This window comes from Tachypleus tridentatus, chromosome 8 (genome assembly GCF_004210375.1).
Source record: "Tachypleus tridentatus isolate NWPU-2018 chromosome 8, ASM421037v1, whole genome shotgun sequence".
NCBI classification, from domain to species: Eukaryota; Metazoa; Arthropoda; class Merostomata; order Xiphosura; family Limulidae; genus Tachypleus; species Tachypleus tridentatus.
Genome location: NC_134832.1, coordinates 158,184,545 through 158,204,856, shown reverse-complemented (window position 1 = coordinate 158,204,856; position 20,312 = coordinate 158,184,545). Strand labels below are relative to the sequence as shown.

The following is a 20,312-nucleotide window of genomic DNA, read 5'->3' as shown; positions in this document are numbered from 1 at the left end:
AAATATACACAACAGACATAATTGAAACACAAATTTAAAAAAATTTTATTTTCTTATTCATAATTGTATGCAGTGGACAGGCATCTATATTCACAAATAATATTATCCTACTAGTAAAATGTGTAAAAAATTGAAATATATAGAGTTGGCATTTCAAGTCATAGTCTTAAACTGAGGACATTTGAATTCATGTTTGGAAAATTCCTTGTTAACAAAGTTTTCAATATTTGTGTACAGTAAGAGATATGATATCAGCTTGGTGAATAAGTATCACTTGTATAGAGATTTTTAAAGCTAACTGTGATTGAAAATTGGCTCAGCTCAATGGAAACCTAACTGACAGCTGTCTGTTGTTTTCAAGTAATGTTATAATAAGGTTGATAGTGTTGTTACATTTATTAAACAACAACAAAATAAAAATCAAACTTCTTTAAAGCCTCTGTTTGTATGTAATTTTCCTTTAAGTATTGTATAAGAAAGATTTAATACCAAACTTAAAATACTGAGTAACGATGTGTGCTTGTGAACAAATTATATGTTATGTCTTTTTTGTGTAAGTATTAAAATTGATGTGTGGGTTAAAGATAAAAAAGTAGTTATATTTTAGTGTCTTTATTTTTCTTTCAGGTAAATAAAAAGTATTACATTTATTCAGAAAGTGAGATAGAAAAATAACACTTTCATTTAATATATATTAATTAGAGCATAACCTACTATTTTGTAACTTTGATCTTCATCTACATATTCAGAGTAAATCAATGGATCATTGTGATATAATTTTTGAGCAACAAAATCTTTGAAAATGCAGAATAACTTTTTATAAACAAGTACTTGTGTTGAGCTGTACCTCATGTTTAAATGTTCTAATGCTGTGTTTTTATCACCCAGATAAATCGTGATTCTAGCCTATCTAAAAGTTTACATTGGATAATACACTCCTTTCTTACATGTGGTAAAGCAGAATTTTGTATTATATCAGTGGTGTTGTCCCATGACTATCTGCACAAACAGAAACAAGCTTCAACAAGCTGGGCATTGTCTCTGTGAATTGAATCATCTGCCAAGATTCTATGATTTTGAATGTATGTGAGGACACACTTGTAAGTGGAAAGTAAGTTAATTTCTATAGTATTTAGTATCTGCTTAGTTTCATGTAACTTTAAAAAGTTTAAACATTTCAAGTAACTTGTCATTCAGTTTGTTGACAAAATTTTGGTACCATTCAGCAATTTAACCAGCATTTATTTATTAGCATGTTAAGGTAATTAAAAAAGCAACACTAACCAAAGTGAATAGTGTTATTTATATACAAAGACCAAAATTTCCATGTTAGTCACACTCAGTTATTTATTGAGTCTTGGAATTTAAGATGTCTTTATTAATAATTGAGTAATTTGCTTAAGTTTAAATTATCTAAGTTTTGAATAAGGCTTAATAGGAACTGAGAATGTCTTTCTATATGTATATTTTAACTTATAATACATTTTCATATTCCTATCATTTTATAATAAGTGAATATTGTTTTTGACTTTTTTCATCTTCAGTTTAACATGTGTAAAGAATAGATGTAGATGACTTAATACAGAGAAAAGTGATGGAATGTAGAAATAAACATAATACATTGAATAGTTATATAGTTGATTCTCTGTAAGTACTGACCTCCACTAGTGCAAACAATAACTAATTTCATAAACCAATCACACTAATATAAAAATAAGTCTTGTTGGTACCTTGCCATTGGGCCCGGCATGGCGGCAGCGTAAGCGTCGCGACTTCAATCCGAGGGGTCGGGTTCGCCAGCGCGTCGCTAAACATGCTCGCCCTCCCAGCCGTGGGGGTGTATAATGTGACGGTCAATCCCACTATTCGTTGGTAAAAGAGTAGCCCAAGAGTTGGCGGTGGGTGGTGATGACTAGCTGCCTTCCCTCTAGTCTTACACTGCTAAATTAGGGACGGCTAGCACAGATAGCCCTCGAGTAGCTTTGTGCGAAATTCCAAAACAAACAAACAAACAAAACCTTGCCATTGTTTTTTAAATTTTAACATTGTGCCCTCTTGTCATAATGGGGTATAAGCATTGTTTAATGAAATTTAGTCAACTTATTCTAACTTTGGTAGTGAGGAAAGCTGAAGAATACTAGTAAATAAAAGGCTGTTACTGATGGAATTTTGGCAAGCTGTAGTTTGTTGTATACAAAGATCAAACTGAAAGAAACTTAAAATTTAAAATGAATAAACATAAGTAAAGTGTTGAGAAAAAAAGGTAAAATTCCTACATTACGTGAACATGCATATCGTATCAGTCTTATCATTTATTTGAAAAGAACTGTTATTTTGGATCAATTGAATGAAATAACAGCTGGAAATATTGGATAATTTACGAAAGAAATGAAAGTGAAAGTAATTATAAATAAAGATAAAGGTTTGGCAAGTCAACCAGTATGTGAATGGCATGTTTTTCTGAAAGTTCAGTGTATTAACTAAGTACTCGCATGATCAGTGGCTTTTTACATATTTATGGTTTCCATGTAGGGTACCTGGTTTGAGACTATTTAAACTTTCCAAAAAACATTGATCACTTGAGTACCTCAATTAAACTGTACGCTTGTTAATTATGGAGTTCCTGAGAGTCAGTGCTTGGGCTTTTGTTCTTTCATATTTACATTAATCATATTGCTAGAGGCATGTCATGAGAGTTTACTGAGTTATATTTAAAATTTAATAAAGTTACTTTTATTATCATGGTAAGTAAACTTGGCAACAAAACTTAGCTTGTAATACAAATTTGGAAATTATATAGTTTTATAGGACAACATTTAAAAATGTCTTCAATTTTCCATTGTTTCCGAATTGTGATATTTGCATTTTAAGTATTTCCTCTTCTCTTATTTATTGACCACTTGTCCAAGAAGTACAAAATTTGACATAAGTCGCTCATTATAATATTGTTATTACTCAGACAAAGTATAATTTTTTTTATAGCCTTCAATCTTATTTGGTTACAGAGCTATAAACTAGAAAATCAAGTCCCTTTAGCCATACCCATAATTAAGTTTTCTCTTTCACAAGTTTCCAATATTTAGTTCTCTTTAATATTTAAAACTATATTACTTTTAACCAACAGAAATCCAAATATTATATTACATAATTTTCTGTACAGGAGTTTGTTTATTTTGCTTCCAGTGCAAATTTTATTTCCACAGGAAACACATTGGCAAGTTTAGCTAAATTTTTTATTGAGTCTTACTGAATGGTAAGAAAGCCAGAAAATTTTGATAGTCCTAGGACAATATGTGCTTTAAGCATGTTATTTTGTATTCTTTGTTGCAATTTTGATTAACTAAAAATCATGTAGTGCAGTAATACCATTATAATAATAGTTTTAATTGAGAGTTGATAAAAAAAATACCCAGGTAAGTACTATATTTCTAGTTTTTCATGTGTATTATTTATTATTATAAAGGTAAATAAAATATAAGTTTTAGATTAGGTTAAATAAAAAAAAAAACTTTCCTGTGATATGCTCATTAGTAACCAATGCATTACATAATTTACGTACATGCATAATAATTATTGGAAAGACTAACAATTTATAATAAAGCAGTATAGAGTGACATTTAACTTTGCAGATTTTAGTGTATTAGTCTATTAATAATTATACCTTGAGTGAAATTATAAGTAAAATATTACAATATAAGACAAACACTGAAATATTTTCTAATATAAAAAAAATAAAATTCATAAGGTTTCTAACTGATTTAGAAATTTAGGGAAAAAAAACTTCATTATAGTATGAATGTAGACATTTCAAGAAATCACTAGGTAAATTAACATGTTGCTATTGTGGTACGTGTAATAGTTCTGTTCTAATTTTCCATTTGATTTAATAGCTAGCTCATAACTGTTTGGTCTCAAGGTAATATATAGATAGTAGAAAATGAACTTGAATCATCTTATAAACTGTTGTTGTGACACAACTGAATTCCTTGTGTTTTCTGAATATAACTCAACAACTAATTGTAAAGTTACATACAGATATTAGAATATAAACAAACCTTGTAGTATAATAAATAGCAGCTATGATAGATCTAAATTGTCTTCTTTATGATTCAACACACTGATATAGTTGTGTTAAGAGAGTCATAAACAATATCTGTAAAGATGTGTTTTCAAAACAAACACCAAGGGCCTTTATGAGATTTTTAGAATGGTACTTAATACAGTTTCTCAAGTGTGGTCCCAGTTATTACTGGAAGAAACATCATCATGTGGATGCAAAGTAAAATTGCCAACCTGGTATGTGGTGAAGTAAAATGGTAAGCAGACAATACAGGAGAGAACAGTTAGTATTATGTACAATAATTTAGGTATAGTTGACTGGTATGCTGTAACATAATGAAGGGTGCTAAGAATACATTGTGTTATAATAATTCATAAATGGTAAAATGATTGTTACTATACCACAACTGCTGCAACCTAATGGCAGACACTAGAAAATCACAGTATTATGACAAGGGAATAAAAAATGGTAATGTGCTAATATGGTAACACTCTAATGTAGTGGGAGATGCTAAAAACAAACAAACAGTACTACAACCATGAAAAAGTGGCTAAATGATTGTCACTGTGCTGTACCTTGATGTTGCTATAAGGTGACTGTTTTGTGGTGCTAAATAATTTGACAAAGTTGTTTACCAAACTAATGCAGAAGAGCATATGATGTTACTACTATAGAATAATTCAGTTTATTTGTTACATATACAAGACAAATATGTCTGTAGTAATATTACAAAGTAGTATAATTTGTTTGTCATTGTATAAACAGACTTTTCATCCTCTACTTACATCAGACACTTAGAGCTGGCAGCTGGTTTTTACTCAATATTAAACATATTTACGTGCTGCGTATTTGAAAGCCAGTGTTCAGTTTATTTTGAAATAAATCTCACACATCTCATGATTGTAAGAAATGTTTGGTAGGATAGTCTACAAATGGGAAAAGGACTTTTAAAGAATCTTAAAAATGGGAATAATGTTTGACATGTTTCTCTAATAATTTGACACTGAAAGAAGTTAGTTGTGCTTAACTTTTATGAAACATTTAAAGTTGTGCATTTTACTTGTCATATAAGTATGCTACTGGTTGAATTGTAATTGACTAATTGGATAAAATAATTAGCAATGTTGTAAAGTGCATTTTAGGCTCATAATGAATGATACATCATCAGGTTATTATGGGGTATAATTTTCAACAGTTTTTGTACTTTACATTAAATAAACCCCACTATCTGGTAGATGGTGTAGTTAAATACTTTTCCTTTGCAAAGAGGTTTTAGTGGAATAGTCCATTGCAGTTAATAATAAGGTAATATAATTTACATTGTTTGTGTGAATAATACATACTTCATGAAAAATATGTTAAGATCCATTTTTTTTCATAATTACAGTCATTAAGTGTTGCTTTTTTTTAATATCATTCATGCTTTTTCATTTATAAATTTGACTGCTCATGGGAGAGATGTAATTAAACATTAAGGGTTTTTTTTCTCTCTAGCACTATACTGTTTCTGCTTCTGTTTGTTTAATTTGTTTGTTACATGAAATTCCAATTTTGAAGGTCCCAAACTTGTAGATGTTTACAGCACTGGAACTACTAGTAAACATTTGTTAATGAAGAAGAATTTTGTAACATTACTCCTGTTACTGATTGTAAACAGAAGACTTAGTACTCCTGATTTACATATTAATTTATGTTAGTACAAGTATAGTACTATATCATGTTGTTGTTTTTTTAATTCATGGAATACCTATTGTGAATCATATTAGATACTCAAGAGATTCAGACAAATGAAAAAAGGTACAGAGCAATATAAAATTCTAACAAAAGATAGCCATGTTTAGATAGTGAGTAAAAATTATCATGTTTTGTTTTTTGTTATTTGTTGTGAAAAAAAGTCAGAGTGGCCTTTAACTAATATAAAACAATTTGTTAATGATAGTGCAAGTTCCCTTGCACAGGCCTTCAACAGTTACAGAGATTAGTGATAAGGGTTAACATTTTCTGTGACCATTAGTTGTCTTAAGGGTTCAAAATATTTGTAAGCTAATAACCATCATGAAGGGTGGAAACTTCTGCAAGGTATCAGCCTCTGTGTTTCTTAAATGTTTTCACAAAAACTCTTAGTTGTTTACAATCCATTTTGTCAGGTTGGACTTCAGTGGTCACATCATGATTCAAACTGCTTACTCTTGAATGTTCAACATTTAGTTGTTTCTTGTCCCAGCCTTTTGTATTACTTTGTTTTGACTGTAGGCAATTTTTTTTTCAGAATAGTATGTTACTGTGGACATGAATAATTAGTGTAAATATGTGTATATTGCTTTGATGTTTTGAACTATGAAGTGCTTCTTTATGCTTAGTTTTACACTTCTGGAAACAGCTAAAACCATTTAACTGAATTGGGATTTTAACACTAGTTAAAAGGTTATAAAATTTGATAATATTGTCATGCTTTTGCTTTTGTGTAAATAATAAAAATTGATCAGAGAAACTAACTTTAAAACATAATATTTATAAGTAGACTTCAAATAAAACAAGTCAGAACTATTTTTGTGTGTGTGTGTGTGTTTTGGAAAATATTTTATTAATCATTATAAACTTATAACTGTTACAAAGAAACTGTATAACATACTTATTTTTCTGGTTGTGTTAGATGTTGATGTTTTTCAGTTTGAAGAAATCAAGTTTTGTGGAATGTTTTTTTGTTCAGTAACTGAGAAGGATATTTATCTGTGTTGTACATTGTATGTTTTTTTTGTTTGTGGGTTACATTTGTTTTCCACAAAATAGTTTATTGTAACTTATCTGTTTATACCTTTGTTGCTGAGTTTTTGGGAGATAGTTTTCAAGTGCCTTTTGTGTGCAAACTAAACAATTTCCATAAAATCAGTTTATAAGTTTTGTAAATTTATCCTATTTAATAACACCATTTTTTTTGCTTGAGTTGTATATAGAGCAATATTTACATGTTTATGTACACAGTATATTTATTTCTTGTTTTGGTTTCTGAAAATATTGGATGGATGAATGGATAGAATACATTAAAAGTTAATTGTATACTTAGTGTTGTTTTGTTAGCTGGTGTTAATTTTTAATGTTTTAAACAGTAATTTGTATGTATTTACGAGTACTATATTATATGAAACTATGTTGTTTTATCCAATAACAAACAAGCATACTTTAATGAGATGTTGGTTGTTGGTTTTTAAGTTAAGAAAAAATAATACAGTTGTTAACAGAATGACTAGTACATAGTTTCCAAAAAATGTTTTGTAGATTGTTTTTATTATAGGCTGTGTGTGACTTGCAGATATTGCTGTATAGTCACAGTTCTTTGTAGTAACATTTACTATGCAACTCTAGATACATATACTTCTCCCTCAAGTACTTTTGTCAGACATCATTTCATTTGTAGGTCATAAAAACGTGATGAATATAATCTACAGCCTTTGTTACTGTTTGTTTTTAACAACTAAAATAAGAAGACAATTTTTATGATATACTATCAAGATGTTCCTCTCATTTGATACTTCTGCTTATAATGACGTAAAATTATTTTTATGGAAGTAAACATCACAACTTTATTCAACATACATTATTATTGTGGCATTATATTTTATTTCATAACATTCAGTTTGAGATGTTTTAAGGATAGTTTGGTACAGCTGTAGCAATGTATCCTTGTCTGATACATTTTTTAGTGTTCCTCTTTCTTTTGTTCATGCAATCATATGTCCTAATGTGATATTAAGTACAGTGGTTGTGAAGGAAAAAGAAAATTTACTGAATTTTTAACATGATACAGGATATTTGAATATTTTGAGTTATTTGCTTGAATCATTTCATAATGTTCATTATGAAGAATGAGGATTTAACAATCTGGATTAAACAGAAGTTTATTTATACATTGCTATTTATCTTCAGTTAAGACATTTTTACACTTTTCTGTTAGAGATTCCATCTTTTGATTTCCCATCCTATGTTATAATCCTTGTACAAATTTTACAATCCTAGTCATTCCCATTTGGTGATCACGTTTGTATGTATATCTTCCCCCTTAAATAGCTGATTGGCAAATAGCAAGATTTTGCCCCAGCTGTTATTATCTTTGAAGAAAGTTCACTGAATAAAGTAAATTAACATTTTTCCAGGGATATTTTTAGCATGATACAGCCATGTTCTCAAAGCTCTCTTTGCCTTCAATTGTAAATTCAAGAAGGTTTACTGTTAGTAATAGGGATAACACAAGATGAGTCTGTAAAAATATTTTATATATCAGTTTTTTTACTTCCAATAAAAAATTTCCTTACAAGAAAACGAGGACAGTTTCACACTATTAACTCATCATCTCTTTTTGTATGCCATTTTTCAAGGAGCTTCCATTAATAAAAAATTAACTTCTCATACTGAACCTGTAGCTTAAGGTAGGCATGTTGCTCTCTTTATAATCATGAGGTCCTGTGTAAGTAAGTAATAACACAAAAAGTAATTTAGAATGTATAAGAGTGATATTCAAATGCAATTAATAAAGTAATACCACCATAACCAACAATGGAATTACAAGAGAATGATTGTCACATGCATTTAAAAAAATTAATGTTATGTGATAGTTAGTCTTTGGAAATTCTTAAAACTGTTTAACACCTTAAAACTTCCCCTTGTGGAGACTGCCAAATAAAACTGATGGTCCAAAGATTTTGAGATGCTTGTTAAAATGTTCTGGGATATTTGTAATCAGTGTGATATAATGGTCAGGGTCGTGTAATTTTGTGATAAAATACTTAAGTCCTGTCTATTGACTTGAAGATCCCTTGCATATTTGGTCTGGCATGGCCAGGTGGTTAAGGCACTCAACTCATAACACGAGAGTCGCGGGTTTAAATCCCCGGCACACCAAACATGCTCACCCTTTCAGTCATGAGGTTGTTATAATGTGAGACTCAATCCCACTATTTGTTGGTAAAATAGAAGCCCGAGAGTTAGCAGTGGGTGGTGATGACTAGCTGCCTTCTATCTAGTCTTGCACTGCTAAATTAGGACTGCTACTTCAGATAGCCCTCACGTAACTTTGCACAAAATTCAAAACAAACACACAATTTATGCATATTTACTCTTATGTAAAGGAACTTTGTAACTTTGGACAGTGACATACTGGAAAAAAAAACCTGTTTTGTTTATTGCTAATAAATTTTGTTATTTTCATGCCATTGAAAAATAATTTTGTTTCTTTCTTCTTCTTTGTTTATTTTTCAGAGGTTTCTAAAGAAAATCAAGGAACGATCTTTGTCGCTGAGTGTCTAGGAGAAGAAAACAAAGTAGTACTAGTCAGGAAGATTCAGAATTAAGTGAAGGTGTAGTACTTGTCAGGATGATTCAGAATTAAGTGAAGGTGTAGTACTAGTCAGGAAGATTCAGAATTAAGTGAAGGTGTAGTACTAGTCAGGAAGATTCAGAATTAAGTGAAGGTGTTAAAATTTGTTTATTTTAATTTAACTACTACATGAAATAAAGTAGATAACTACCAGTTCTGTAGTGCCTCGCTTGTACAGCAGTAACTCTACAGATTTACAATGTTAAAATTAGTGATTCAATTCCCCTCGGTGGACTCAGCAGATAGCCCAATGTGGCTTTGCTATGAGAAAAACACACACGCCAGTTCAATTAGTAAAAGGTAAAAATATTTTTACCCAATATAGTTATCATAGAAAACTTTAATTCAACATTTTCTACCTCAAAAATACTTTAGAATTGGTTATTTTATCATTTTGTAACATTTTTTAAATAAAAATTGGAAAGAAAATTTAAAAAATGTAAACACTTGTTTGCATACAGCTTTGAGGGGAATCTCTTGTAAATGGTGCGACTTTAAATTATTTTCAAATTTTCATTCCATCCCAAAACATTGGTTTATAGATAAATAAACTATCATACTTTAAATACATAATTAAACATTTTATGTTTCTTTCCTTATTTTTATTATTACAGTTTTTCAATTCCACCCTTTTATAGTGTCACAGCATGTAGTCTGAACTACAATGAAGAAAAGCATAAAGAATATAGCTACAAATAAGGTTTGAATGCCATTAGATGGAGCATATTATAAACTGTTTCCATCAGTGTGAAGCAAGTAAAATATTTAAGCAGAGGTCCTCAGAGATGAACAGAGGAATCTTGTGAAAAGTTTAGTAAACATAAAACTAAAGTAGAGATCTGATACTTTTATTTTTAGTTTCTTTAGGTGTGTTTCTCATTGTTAAAATTCTTTTTTTTCTATTGAATTATATCTGTTTGAAAGCTATGAAAAGTTTCTCTTACGACCAGACATTAGTTAAATTTAGAGGGTAGTGAAGGTAACACCAATATATTATTTTGATTCAAATCCTTATTTATTTTGTTAGGTTTATTGTATGTAAATAACACAAGTAAAATAACTTGATGAAACTTACATGAATAGATGGCAAATGCCTGTTTGAGAAAAACAAGTGTAGATGATAACATTTGGAAAGTCTTCCACCTCTCGTCTTGAAGTGGAAGACTTCAAAATGTCATCCTCTACACTTGTGATTTTACAGCAGTTATCGTCCATTCAACTAAGTTTCATCACAAATACTCTGTTTAAACAAACAATCAAAGAATAGTAAAACAAAGTGTTATTTTGTGAAGATAGATTGGTTAAGTCTAAGAATATGGTTAGCAAACATATTTTTAACTACTCTGACCACTTTGGTGGTGATACCTTTGTTAAAGTTCATGATGGTAGGTTATGAATAAATCTTTGTAACAGAAAGAGCCAGAAAATTTGAAAAGTATTAATTACTGAAGAAGGTATACAAAAAATTTCAATAAAAATGTATTTATTTTCATTATGATTGAATATTCATATCTTTTATCAGGCTTGCAAAACTGTGTCAATAAAGCACCAACTATCTGTACAAATGTAGCTGTTCTGTTTTCACAGTTTTCAGAAAATATTTACAGGGTCATCACTGTGACCAGTTGTACTTGGGCACAGTTTATAATTTGTCAAATTAGCTCTTCTGAGCCATTAGGTTTAAATGTTTGTACTTTAGCATAGATGTGACACCATTTAAGAACTTTCATGAAATTGTATTTTGTAAACATGTAAATGTAATTATATAAAGCTGTAGGTTTGAATTTGGGTATTTGTCTGTAGTTTGCACTAAATACTATAAAAGTGATTTGGAAGTCAAGATAATGAAATTTCATATCCAGAAGTACTTAAAATATTATAATTGTAAATTATTCATAGTGAAATGGTAAAACACCCTTTATGTTAAAAAAATAAAACTGTGACAGTTATGCTGTACAACATAGTGATTAAATGCTAACAAAGCTTTGTGGAAACTTAACGATAACCACGATGTCACATTACATTTCCCAGATAAATATTCTTCAAGATTTTAATACATTTCACCATTTCAACTTGTGACTGGTTAGATATCTCACAATAATGTTAATATGATATTTTTATTTAAAAAAATTTCAGGATTGGTAATTTTCAATTTTGTTTTGTATAAAATACATCTTTACTATAAAAAATATTGTCTGGTCATTAGTAACTTTAGTGACACAGATTTTATCGTATCATTATTATTTATCTCAGATGCATTGCATGGTATTTTTAAATATTGTAAGTATATATTTTAAAGTGTCTAACAGATTGTATTATTTCTGTATAAAATTGTTCAATATTATTACGTTCTTTATGACAGAGACTTTTTTACTTTGAAAATAATTTATGTTTTGCAATAGATTATGTCAAACAACCTCATGTTGAATTAAAGTTATTGGTATTTATCAAGTTTTGGACTTCATCATAACGATGACCAGAACAGTTTAAAATAGTTCCAATTTATCTTCTTCATTTTTATGACTTCTAATAGATCAGATATTATTATTTCTTTGTTTTTTCTTGTCACATTTTTGAGGTTTATTTCAGTAATAATTTTATATTTTTCATTTATATCTTTGTTATGGATATTTAAATATAAAACTTTGTAATTTCTCAAATGTGTGTCAAAATTCTTTATCATGTAAATTAGGTTTTCCCAGAATGGTTGATATTGATCCCCTTGGTTTGGTGAGACTGTAAAGGGGTGAATAAGGACTTAAGTGTTGATAGGAGGACAGAAATAACTCCTGTGCTAAAGTTGGCCTATGCATCTAACTGCTGTATGACTCTCCAAGTTTGTATGTTGTTAAAACTGCAATTAGTCATGTAAATGGTTGGACTTCTGAAGAGACAGAGAAATACGTTTAATGTTAGAAACTTCAGGGACTCAAACTCTGAACCCTACAGTCCGATATTCATCAGGCAACTTTTAGAGAAAACCTCATTCTTTTTCACATTTTATGTTTCCTAATGATTGCATCATAAAAGTTGATTATATTTTGAAGTTTCACTTCAATTTATGTTCTAAGAATTTGAGAATCAGTGACCGCTTTATAAATTTCTAAAGGGGTCAACATCTCAAAAGGCTTTAGGAAATCCTGATATTATTTTGATATATTTAGGTGTATGGTATACGACGTACTTGTGCTGTTTATGACCTCCAAGTTCTTATCATTCATGTTCTATGTAAAGTATAAAATCAGTGGCCTTTTTTAATCATTTCAAACCAGTTCATGTGTTTGGTCGAATAAACGTACGACAAAAAATTTGTAATTATCAATTGCTAACTAATTTCTGTGTGTTATGAAAACAATGATTCAGGTCATTCTGAGTCAGACTTAGAAGAACAGCAGTGACACAGCTAGTTGCACCAGTGGTAGTATAACTGAGCATGGAGTCGAAGAAGAAGAGTTGAGTGACTACGGTGAGCACAGTGGACTTGGTGTTGAGAGTGTCACGAGCACTGCTGTTGACTGCAATGGAAGACTAGAAGAAAATTTGACTAGTAATAAGGCAGTTCTGCAAAACGGACTTGATTATATTAGCAAAAGGTAATAATTGTTAGCATTGGCAAAAATATACAGTTTCTGAATGAAGTTGCACAAATTCTTGAATGGCTATAAGTAAGCAAACTATGGCAGCAAGCGTGATAGTTAAATTTTCCTAAGACCAAGTTCCGTAGCTCTTAGCCATATTCAGTTGTATAAATGATAATTTATAGAACTGGAAAATTAACGATTAATCAATATAATCAATTACCTATGAGTATTTATAAATTATGCCATATAAAATTATTCATTAATTGGAGTTACTGTAAAATCAGTTGATGTTGCAAAAGTAATCAATTGATAAAGTTGATGTTCCCCAGTTTAGTGAAAATGTCGAGAGACCAGTAAATGATAAAGAAAATGATTCTATAATGAAAAACATCAAAACCACTAACCTCTCTGACAATGATGAACAGCTGGAAATACTGGAAAAGAGAATCCAAGTACATGGGAAGCAACAAGGAAAGTAGAGAGCTAAAACCCTGAGTTCCACACCCAACGAGTAGTGAAAGAAAGGACAAACAGGATTGCCATCCCAAAACAGACATTACACAGATAAGATAAACAGTAATTATAAACATTTTATCCTGATACACGAAATCTCAAGATACCTATTATCAGAATATAAATGTAGAGAGAGCCACGAGACAAGCTCAGCCCTATCTTTCCTCAAATAAAATGCTAAGACGATCAATAATCCATATACAACTTTTCTCCAGGGGAAATGCAATACCGACATACCGCATAAGAGGTAAGACCTGTTGATAAAGAAATTACAAATTAGGTATAATATAAGCAGGACTGGAACAAAAAAATCGTTCATAATATAATGAGAAGACAAAAACATCAAACCAAAGAACGTCAAGAGAGGAAAGGAACCAAACCACAAAGCATTTTAAACCAGACTTTGCTAATGTCAAGTCAAACGGAATATTAAGGAAGATGCAAGATGACCCAACCATCTGGCCTTGAGAAGATTCTGTTTGAGCTTTACTAATCTGAGAGTAACGTCTCCATCACAGCAAGAGCAGTACCAATGGAAGAAGGACAGATGTAAAGATGTTGACATCATGTGTATGGCAACACAAGTCCAACAGGAACATCATGAGATAACTAGATACTTTGAAGCGTGTTAAAAATAAAAAAACGAAACATTCTCAGTTGTCAAGGTATGCAGCAGAAGAAACAATTGGCAATCTTAACACAAACCTTGATGAAACTAAACAGAATCTAATTTTAATACAAAGGGTAAAATCACATTTTTAACAAAAAGTATAAATCGTTGGTTATTCGTAGAATTGCTATAAATGTATCCAAAAACAAAATATTAGGTACAGTAAAAAGTACGTAAACAAGTAAAGTGATAGTGTAGATGGATAGTGTTTAAAACGATTTAAATCATTACGTTGATTAGCAAATTTATTTCGTTTTACATATACCTCATAGAAATTTTACGAATAACTACCATTCCATATGTTTTTATTTCCTATTTTACAAGTGTATGATCTCTAAAAAAACAAACAGATGTAGTCATTACGTTTTATTTTACTCACTAGATGGCAAGTCACACACATTATCAGAGAAGATTTTCGACCTCTGTTTTGATCAAAATCACAAAAAACAGTTACTAAATCATTAAGAGGTTATCGAGTAATAACGACATCTGGTCTTGTTTCATAGCTGGAAGTGTTTGTTTGTTTGTTGTTAAGCGCAAAGTGTCGCAGTGAAGTATCTGTACTCTGTCCAACACAAAATTCGAATAAATTAATATTTTAAACCTCAGATATAACGGTTAGCCTCCAGAGCTTTGCTTGAAAAAATATAGGGTTATATGTTTTCTCTATTGAGGGAGGTCTCTAATCCCAAATTTTAAGTGGATAGCCACACCGTCATCCCATCAGAGGTGGCATTTGATTGGCTAATTAAGCAAAGTTCTAATAAACTTTCTACCGTATTTACTGAAGAGAACTTAACCTCGGATTTTGCGTTGTAAGTCTGTAATTTTACCACTGACCCACCAAGGGACCTTGTAAAGAATGTTTATTTGCAATACTTTCACAAAAAGAAAATATTGAAAGAACATTTAATTTTTATCTGTTATAAATATTAGTTGAATGCATGTATTATATTTCTCGCTGTATAGTAGAAAAATATGAGGTTTATAAGGCTAAAATTTGTCGTTCCAGTCCCCTCCATGAACACAGAATAGATAGCCTACTGTATAGCTCTGCGATTACCAAGAAATAACTACAATAGTAACAATAATAATACCACTATAATATATTCACGTGTTAACATGAATTTCTGTTACAGATTTCGTTCTAGTTGGTGCGACCTCTACGCCAAAGTATTTTTATTGTATTGTTGATATGCGTCTCAGAATAAAGGTCTTGGAGCCAAGTTGTAGTTAGGAGAGAATTATCACAATGTACAATATGCCAAGAGTTACTTTAGTGTCTGAAAAATATCCACAAACACCAGAAAATAGAAACTATTTTAAACACTCGTGTTGTTGAGAACTCAAATTTGGAACGAATTCCCTCAGCTGCAGGTAGGCGGCGCCAGTAAACACATCACGAAGCTCTTTTGTGGGGTAGGTATATATATATATATATATCAGGTTTAGAAAGTGTGATAGAGACTGTCGAATTGACAAGAACTATGCACAAACGTTATCACAAGGGTAGGAAATCTGGTGTTCTGTGTCCACCACAACAAGTGATACACGAGTGAGGTTTATTAATCTCATGGTCTGGCCTGGCATAAATTTTTAAAACAAATGATTTTCTTAATGTTAAGTAACTCTCCCAGTGGCATAGGAGTACGTCTGGGTATAATACCATACATGGGATTTTATGTTTTTTAACCTTTTTGTTCTCATTTCCTTCTACTTATTTGTTTCAACAAAACGTGAATTGAAGGACGTAGAAGTTTTGTTTGTTTCTAAATTTTGCGCAAAGTTATTAGAGGGCTATCTGCGCTAGCCGTCCGTAATTGTGCAGTGTAAGAATAGAGGGAAGGCAGCTAGCCCACACGGCTGTAAGGGTTAGTATATTTGGTGCGACGGGGATTCGAACCCGTGGTTTACAAGTCGAACGCCTTAACCCACCTGGCTATGCCGGACCTTATAGAGATTTTCTTTTCAACTGAAGTAAGTTGATATGAGCCAGTAAGTTCCGTTTGAAAACATTTAGTTAAGTATAATGGTGAAAGTTTCTTATCCCTGTCATGAACTTGTACTTCGTGTTTTATAATTAATTTGTGACTCTACTGTTATCATGCAGTACATGTAAAATGACTCTTTGACATCACATTTGTTTGGAACGAAAGTTCACAAGCGTTTTTGTGGCATAGTTTGTCATCTTACGGAAGATATTTCTTAGCGTAACAATGATTTTGAAGAAAAATCCACTTACTAGACTTGTTCCTTGAGGAAACCAGTCTTCCCAGTGCACGGTGGTATGTCTGTGGACTTACAATGCTTGAAAACAAGTTGAGATACTAAATGTGTGCTAAACACAGAGAGCCCCTTTCCGGAGCTTCTCAGTTAATAAGAAAGAACAAATTGATAACGAAAATCTTAAAATACCAATTTCAACATCAATAAATTTTATCGTACTTTTGAATAACTGAGTCTAACAAATAAAAGATATGTTTTCTTTCTACTTTTAGAATACTTAGAGGTCTTCCCCAACTCACTGTGCGGTATACAATTGATAACCACATGCCAGGGTCATACAATTAATAGGGAGGACACTATACGGACCCCTAAGCCATAGAAGTATAGTACCACGTATACCCCCATAGTTGTTGGGTTTGACCCCAATAAAAATTTTAAGCAAAAGAACGTCTTAATATATGATTTGCTACTAAATAACACAATGGTGTTAACTAAGTTTAAAGGCCAATTTCTGTTTTACAGACATTTTAATTGTCTAAAGTTTCACGTTATTTGATAAAAATAATTTAATTTGTTTTATTATTTACTTTTTATTAAAGTCAAGTTGTGCATAAATTATTTATCTATTGAAAACACTGTAAGGGGTGACATCATACACCTAAACTGCCCTGACATCTAGTGAAATGTGAATTACATTCAGTAAATAAGATTATTAATTATTAGAACATGAGCTGTTAAATTATTGTGTGGACATTTGTTATTTTTTTATTTCTACAAATAACTTTAATAATATGATAAAAGTATAAAAGTAATATATTTTAAATATCATTTTATGTTTATTTGTCTTTCTGAATTATTTACTATAATATATGAAAAATACTATTAAGCACAATCTACATTACATAAACTAAATGTGTAAATTCTTACTGGTTTAAGTATAATATTTATAATTGGTTAAAGATGTAATATTGAAGGCATTTTACAATGTTCTTCATTGTGACCAACACTTGTTTTAAAAAGTACAGTTTTCTTTCATTGTTTCATGTTTAACTATATGGTGTAAGTAAGCAACATTGACCACGATATAATATTTCACATTGTTCGTATGTCATTTGAATAAATGGGAAGAGAAACATGGTGTTCTAATTAGTAGTTTTAAAATCTAAAACACATTATTTTACTTGTGTTGTCAATTGTTTGCATATTTTTTTTTATCAGTCAGTAAGTAAAATACCACTGGTATTGTTATTTGAACAATAAACAGAGATGCGAGGAATGTGAAAAAAGTCTATTGTTGGCTTTGTTCTTTCGAGGACTAGCCTGCAATGTGAGAAAGACACAGATGAACTGTACAAAGAGATGGGTCGATATGCAAATAATTAAACGTGTTAAAAGATAGAAATAAATACAGTTTCATAACATCTTATTATAAATGAAGCTGAAAGTTCATTCTCAATCCCATATCTAAAGGTTTTCTTGATAATTTGTATAGTAAAACTACTTACACTTATGAAATACTATTTAATAGTGGTATAGGTATGTCTCGTACACAATGATTTTAAAGATAAATTTAAGTATGGGATTTGATATAACTAGATTATGAGACATTAAAGTTCTTAATATAATTGTAAAATGATACTAAATGCATAATGAAAAATATTTGAAAATACAGAGAATTTACAATAGAAATCATCTAAAACTAGAGGGTTTGTTTGTTTGTTTTTGAATTTCGCACAAAGCTACTGAGGGCTATCTGTGCTAGCCGTCCCTAATTTAGCAGTGTAAAAATAGAGGAAGGCAGCTACTCATCACCACCCACCGCCAACTCTTGGGCTACTCTTTTTTACCAACGAATAGTGGGATTGACCGTACATATATAATGCCCCCACGGCTGAAAAAAGCAAGCATGTATTGGTGCGAGTGGGATTCGAACTCGCGACCCTCAGAACGCCTTAACCCATCTGGCTACATGCCAGGCCTTTTTATTGATAAGCAGAAAACAACGTTTCTACCTTCTAAGTTATCTTTTGTTAACCTGACGATGACCTCGGAACGTTGTTTTCTCCTTATCAATAAAAGTAATAATCTACCACCAGCCGTTCTGAGATACATTTTTATTCAAAGTGGGGTTTCCGTCATAAAGATTTTTTTTTTCTGTTGCGAAGAAAAAAAAATGCATTTGTATAATTTAGGTGTATGAAAACTATAAAAACAATAAATAAAATAATAAAGACATTTTTGTTTTTTCTTAATAATTTGCTAAACTGCAATTCAACAAACATAACATATTCGTCAGAATATTGGTTAAATTGTGGTGAATTATATATTGGTGAAGCAAAACCGTTTTAAAATTAAAGATAAATTTATACAAACTCGTTATACGTAAGGTCCCCAAAACAAGGGAGCATTTCATACCTACAAACATTTTAATGAAAGTATTTTGAGAAAATTTTAAATTCAGAAGAATGCTGTTTTTCACGTTTCCAATCTTGTGTTACGGTATAGCCAGGTGGTTAAGACGTTTGACTCGTAGTCTGATGATCGCGGTTTCGAATCCTAGTCGCACCAACATTCTCGCTTTTTCACCCGTGGGGGCGTTATAATGTGACGGTCAATGCCACTATTCGTTGGAAAAGAGTAGCCCAAGAGTTGGCGGTGGGTAGTGACGACTAGCTGCCTTTCCTCCTGTCTTACGCTGCTAAATCAGGAACGGCGAGCGCACATAGCTTTCGCGTAGGTTTTTCGCGAAATTTAAAAACAAACAATAAAAGTGTTAATAGCCATGCCAGCTGCTCCCTATTGTTATTTCTTATGGGCTTATTTAATAATTTATTTAAATTGTTGTGTTTGCTTCTTGATAAATAATTTTATTATGCTTAGATTATTATTTACTGTGTGTGTTGTATTACATGTGTTTTGGATATATACAGGTGTCCCAAAACATGTATACACACACTTTAAATGATTATAACCTCAAACTTTCTTATTTTACAGATACAACGGATTTGAAATAATGGAAGAAGTAAAACTAAGCTTTGATAAAAGGAAAGTTATCTTAAAGTGTTATAGGTGTAAGAACGTAGCTGAAGAATGTAAAGATTTGGTTTTAGAAAGGAGTTTCAAACATATCCACTCACCATTACTCGTATTAGAGACACGTTTCAAACAAATGGAACTGTTCAAGACGTTCATAAAGGGCGTTCTGGAAGCCTGCAGTCGTCCACCAGTTCCACACGAGAAGCAGAGCTGTGGGAGAGTCTCCACCGATCTCCAAGAAAATCTATTCGGCAAACAGGAATCCCAAAATCGAGCGTCCATCGCATGTGAAGCACGCTCATTGGAAAAGTTTTATTCCAGCATTAGTCCACACAACCTCAATGAAGATGATTCTGACTGGATTTGGTGAGTGGTACCTGACAAAAACTGTAGAGGATGCACAGCTTCAAAAAAGATTGTCTGTAGCGATGAGGCCGCATTCGAGTTAAGTGGCTCAGTTAATCATACAATGCACCTACTGGGCTCATCAGAACCCGCCTGTTACGGTTTAACACCACGTAAACTTACCACTGGTTAACAGTGTGGTGTGGATTATCGGCGTTGGGCATAACTAGACCATTTTTTTTCGAAACACAAACACTGGTCTCGTTTATTTGAACTTGTTGCAAGAATCTGGCGTGTCACGCATTCGAGAGCAATTTGGAGATGAGGAGTTTTTTTTTCCAGCAAGATGGAGCACCTCCCACTACCATCGTAATGTGAGGGCCTATCTTGGACAAAAAACTTGCCGAACAGATGGATTGGGCCAAGAGGTAGCAGTGAATTACCACGTTCACCAGACCCTAACATCTCTGGACTTTTTTTTTTTATGGGGATACGTCAAAGATACAAGGT

At 31.4% G+C, this 20,312-nt stretch overlaps 2 protein-coding genes across 28 annotated transcripts in view; one reads left to right on the top strand and one right to left on the bottom strand.

Moving 5' to 3' along the window:
• The window catches only part of LOC143223814 (dynein axonemal heavy chain 6-like), a 753,870-nt gene that overhangs the window by 403,079 nt on the left and 330,479 nt on the right, over positions 1-20,312 (top strand). For 11 of the 27 annotated variants that reach the window (XR_013013106.1, XR_013013103.1, XR_013013102.1 and 8 more), the window contains 3 exons: positions 980-1,111; positions 9,314-9,487; positions 9,526-12,091. The gene's annotated coding sequence lies outside the window, so the exon portion shown is untranslated. Of the gene's footprint in view, positions 1-979; positions 1,112-5,851; positions 5,905-9,313; positions 12,092-20,312 lie in introns of those variants that run through there. The other 16 variants (XR_013013097.1, XR_013013087.1, XR_013013084.1 and 13 more) reach the window with 6 other exon arrangements.
• Positions 1-20,312, bottom strand: part of LOC143223810 (PAN2-PAN3 deadenylation complex catalytic subunit Pan2-like) — a 221,483-nt gene that overhangs the window by 166,684 nt on the left and 34,487 nt on the right. The gene's annotated exons all lie outside the window — the stretch shown is intronic.